General features: G+C 40.7%; 1 pseudogene; it reads left to right on the top strand.

Moving 5' to 3' along the window:
- The first annotated feature begins 870 nt into the window (after positions 1-870).
- LOC112858893 (disintegrin and metalloproteinase domain-containing protein 25-like) lies at positions 871-3,092 on the top strand (annotated as a pseudogene).
- The last annotated feature ends 2,440 nt before the right edge of the window (positions 3,093-5,532 follow it).

Below are 5,532 nucleotides of genomic sequence, written 5' to 3'. Positions count from 1 at the left end.
GAGGTTTTCAAATTTTTGTTCTTAAAAGAAGAATCAAAGATAAACACATTTGAGTAACTTCCATCACCAACTCAGTAAACTCCCCCTTCCAATACCACCATTATATACTGATTATAGAATGAAGGTACCCTTAAAGTAGTTACCAATATTTGTGAAAATAGTTGATGCCTTGATCCTTGCAGCTTCACAGGTTTAGACGAAAAGAAGAATACAAGAAGGAGCTAGGATAATTAATAATTTGCCAAATGGAAGCTTATATTATAGACAATGAGAAAAAAATAATAATGTATGTGAGTAATTTTTATATCTCTCCTGAGTAATGCCACAAACTAATTCATTGAGAAAAAGAAAGGAAGACCTATGTATTGGTATTTATACCTAGCCCAGATGCATATATCAAGAATTCTTCATCAAAACACGATAGATGTTCACCTTTCCATTAAGATCCTTGTTTTACAGATTTATTGTGAAAGTGTTCATACATTTTCATATATTTAGAAAACAGTATAATGGATCCATATGTGTCCTTCATCTAAGTTACAGAAGTGTCAGCCTCTGACTAATCACCATTGTTTTGTACACCCAGTCTCATCTGCCTTACCATTATTTAAGGGAAAATGAAATGCAGTATACTGAGTCATGTCTTGAGCCAAACTAACCCATTTCAACCTCATACTGTTCTCTTCCTCTTCCACCTCATAACCCCCCATGATTGTCTCTGTCTTTCATCTTATTTTTTTCTCTGTTAGTGTTGCTGCCCTAATGGTTTAATTTAGCAAGAGGACAGATTCAAAGTCAGCACCACATCCAGCTCAGAGAGAAGAAACAGAACAGTGATGCTTCCTGAACTGCCCTTTTTTGCTGTCATCAATGGCTAAGTATGCTGGCTCCATAATGTCTGTGGGTGAGGTCCTGGTGCATGTGAGGACCACTTTTCCTATGCTCTGGCTGTGCGTGTGTCAGTTCCTTTCTAGACAGTTCCTGGTTGGGCACCATAGTCTTCCAAAAGTGATGATCCCCTTGAACCATGGCCCTGGCATGAAGCATCTGGCTGGTTCTCCTACAGCCTGCATTTTGGAGGCCAACATCACATTCTCCACATGAAGGTCAAGAAATTTTTTTCTGTCTCAAACCCTCTAAGTGCTTACTTACACAGACCAGGGTGCTTTCCTTGAGGATCAGCTTTTTGTCTCAAAGGACTGCTACTATCACAGTTATGTGGAAGGGGACCCAGAATCCTTGGTTGCCCTCAGTACCTGTTTTTGGGGCTTTCAAGGAGTGTTACAAATAACATTGCTCATGAAATCAAGCCCAAAAGACTTTCTACCACATTTGAACATCTGATGTATAACAGTGAGGAAACACATCCCCACTCATGAGATGTGCATTAACAAATGAAGAAATAGCACAACAATGGAAGTTTTTAGAGAGTGACAGTTCCACTTTGATGCAGAGTGGGTATAAAGATTGGTAGGCCCACAAGTGGCTTCCTGAACTGACCATCATGATAGACCACAATCAATATGTTTCTGAGGAAAGTAATACCTCAAATGTGCCAAAGACAATGTGCCTTGCTATCAGTTATGTAAATCAATTTTTTAAATCACTGGATATTGATGTGATTTTCATAGGAGTTGAGATATGAGCTGGACAAAAACTCCTTCTGATTAATAGCATTAAAGCTCTCCTAGGAGTATTTTGCAAATGGAAGAACGGTGACTTTAGGACCCGCTTGCCTCATGATCTTGCACTTATTTTTGTAAAGAAAGCCTATGGTGTTGATCTGGGCTTGACCCATGTGGGAACAATATATAATATGCACTTGAATTGTGGAGTCGTTGGTTTCATACAAGAAAAGTTGTATGATTTTGCATTTATACTGTAGCTTGAGATAGACCATTCTCTGGGTATGCTGCATGATGATAAAACTTGTAAATGTGGGAATCAGGGGTGCATAATGTTTTCAAGGACAGTGACAACAACTAAATTCAGCAACTGCAGTTATGCTGCCTATTGGCAACATGACAAGAACAGAATGCACACGCCACCAAATGCAGACACAATCTTCCAGTATACATATTGTGGGAACAGTGTGGTTGAAGATGGAGAAGACTGTGACTGTGGCTCCTGAAATCTGTGTACAAAAGATCCATGCTGTCAGTCAAACTGTACTCTGAGTCCTGGGGCTACTTGGGCTCTTGGGCTTTGTTGCACAGATTACATGGTCATGCCATCAGGTGACGTGTGTAGAGAACGGGAAAATGAATGTGGCCTTCCCGAGTGGAGAGATGGGAACACTAATCAGTGTCCAGAAGGTGTGTAGATGCAAGATGGAGCCGAATGCACAGGTGGTGGTTACTGCAGAGGTGCAGTATCTATGATGAACAGTGTAGAGAAAATTTTGGCAAAGAAGCTGTAAGATAATGAACATCCAAGGTGACGTTTTCAGTAACTGTGGTACAAAAGGTTCTACCTATGTACAGTGTAACATATCAGATATCCTGTGTGGGAGTATTCAGTGTGAGAATGTGACAGAAACTTCTCTTCTGAGTGATCATTCTAGCGTACATTGGACCCACCCTGATGGTGTCACCTGCTGGGGTACAGACTACCATACAGGGATGACAATACCTCATATGGGTGCCATGATAGATGGTACAGAGTGTGGTAAAGAGCATATGTGCATCCAAAGGAAGTACGTCCACATGTCGTATATGCCAAGAACTTATACACCTAACACCTGCAATATGAATGGGGTCTGCAACAATAGACATCACTGCCATTGCGACCATGAGTGGAACCCTCCTAAGGATGGGGTAGAAGGCTTTGGAGGTAGTAGTGGCAGTGCCCCACCCTCCCGCCCCCCCCCCCCCAAGAAGAACGCAAAGATACAAAAGAAGTTTTGCATAATGCTACTTGGGCTAATTCCTTTTTTGATTCTATCATGTTTGTTACGTTTACTTTTCCTAAGAAATGAAGAAAAGGATAAGAAAAAAGAGCAGAATGATCCACTTGCACCAACTTCATTAGAGAATCAAAGCCACAGTGCTCATACTTCATTGAAGAAAGAAGAGCCGGGTGTTTCAACTTAACCCAAGAAAGAGGACCAAAAAGTTACTTCAAAAAAGAAACCCAATTCCAAATGAACTTTCCTATGTATTAAGTTTTAGTCACTGGCAACAAAAGTGGTACAGCACGTGTCACAGGTTAATGACAGAAAATCCTCATGATTTTTTATCACTGGGGATCACAAACATTAACCGTTAAAAAATTAGCAAAATACATAATCCCTAATATATTTCTACATATTTTAAGCAATTTTAGTGGTTCATTTTTCATGGAATTAATCTCTTTGTGTTCCTAAGCAAAAGCACACCACGTGGATGGTCTCTCTGCGTGTGCGTGTGTGTGTGTGTGTGTGTGTGTGTGTGTGTGTGCGTGTGTGTTTAATTTGCTGTCTCTCACTTCCAAACATCCTTCCTTTTGGTACCTTTCTTTGTCACACAGGGAATGGGAACCTGCAATTGCATTTCCTCTTTGAAAGACTTCTCCCTATCTCCCTATCTCCCTATCTCCCTATCTCCCTATCTCCCTATCCTGGAGGAATTCTAGAAACCTGGGAAATTTTTTGATTGGTCTACATGTCAGTGTTGCTTCATTACAGCTTTCACCTTGGCATCATTGGTAACTTTCTTTCTGTATAATATTTCTATAGATATATAGATGATACATAGATGGTAGGTATAGATGATAGACAGATGATAGATAACAGATAAACAGAATGTGTGTATATATTCATATATATAGGAATATATTCCTATATATAGGTAATTTTCAGAACCAACTGGTAGTTTTCAGCCTTAGAGATACTGGCACAGCTATTACATGTCTTACCCTTGAAGTTCTAGATCCCAGGACTTTGACGCCTCCACCAAATCCCTGAAGTTCAGCACCAGGTTGTCCAACCCTCTCCTCAGAGGTCAGAGTCCTAGAGCCATGGGACCTACTCCAAATGTGTGGGTTCCAATAATGGCACCTCGTCCCTTTGATCTCCAGTCTCAGGTGCAAGAGCTGCACTTCCTGTTAGTAAAGCATGGCTGCCTCAGAGGTGGGCTCTTCTTGTGACTGAATTCTGATTGATAGAGTATTACCTTGCATAACAGAGAACGTGGGAAGGAGACTGACATCAGAAGGTTTTGAATTTTCACACCACTGTCTTTACTATCTTGGAGACATGGTTTATACTTAGATAGAATTACTTCAAACTCTCAAAAGAAAGGAAAATGATACTTGCCAATCGACCTGTTGGTAACTTCACTTGTAAAATAAGATAAAGAAGATATTTACAATTCCAAGTAGGATATATAAGTCTTAGCAGGCCATGTTTCCTCTGCAAAGAAAAAAAAAAACTAGAAAATCTAATTTTATTTTAAGAACCATATTTGAAGGACATCAGAATGCTGAGGAAGCAATATGGAATAGATGAACTAAAATTCCAGGCAGGGGGCGCCTGGTTGGCTCAGTTGGTTGAACAACCGACTTCGGCTCAGGTCATGATCTCACAGCTCGTGAGTTCAAACCCCATGTTGGACTCTGTGCTGACAGCTCTGAGCCTGGATCCTGCTTTGGATTCTGTGTCTCCCTCTCTCTCTGCCCCTAACCCACTTGCATTCTGTCTCTGCCTCTCTCAAAAATAAATAAACGTTTAAAAAATAAAATAAAATAAAATTTCAGGCAGGATAAAACAATTCTGAAAAACACTGAATCTTGCCAGCCATTTTGTCCTCTGAGCATTTGCTGATGCCAGATGTGAATTGAACCTTGGGCTTGGCCCAGGTGGAGCACCTCTGCTGAGGGAAAGAGAAATTCCCAATGTCTTACTTACTACATGGGTTAGATAGACTGTAAACATTAGGCATTGAGGGCCTCTAATTCTCTGATTTCTCAATTCACAACTGCTTGAGAGCTTCGTGGGATGCTGGTGAGCTCCTCTGAAATTTCTCGAAGGCACAGATCCCCAAAATCATGTTGTATTTTGAGCACAAGACATATTTTGAACTAACGTTCCTCTTTGAAATGTCATAAAGGTGTCAATTCCCAAAATCATGTTATGTTTGAACACAAGACAGCACACGCACTGTGTCCCCATAATACACTTACCTGATTTTTGGTGTTGCATATGGCAAGATGCTGGAGAGCTGGGTGGTGAACCTCTCGGTGATAGAGCACAACCACTGATAAGTTTTCAGAGTTGTGAAAATGGAATCACAGAATTGAAAGTCCAGCAGGCCCATGCCTGACCAACATAAGGAAAGGAGAATTCCCCAAGATGTGCTAAAAACCACTCACCTCTGACCTGGAACAACCCATGATTAGAGATAGTGATAAGCTCTTCAGCCCATCTTTCTAACAGAGGAAAGAGAGAAAACTCTGGAGGAGTCACCTGGAGTTGCGATGGTTGTTTCATACACAATTCCTGCACACAATGAAACATTAAACATTACTGTACATGCTAAGAATCAAAATTCATGA

The sequence above is a fragment of the Puma concolor genome, chromosome B1 (genome assembly GCF_028749965.1).
Source record: "Puma concolor isolate L17-30 chromosome B1, mPumCon1.1.hap2, whole genome shotgun sequence".
Classification (NCBI taxonomy): domain Eukaryota; kingdom Metazoa; phylum Chordata; class Mammalia; order Carnivora; family Felidae; genus Puma; species Puma concolor.
Note: the sequence above shows the minus strand (reverse complement) of the source record. Positions and strands in the feature narration are given on the sequence as shown.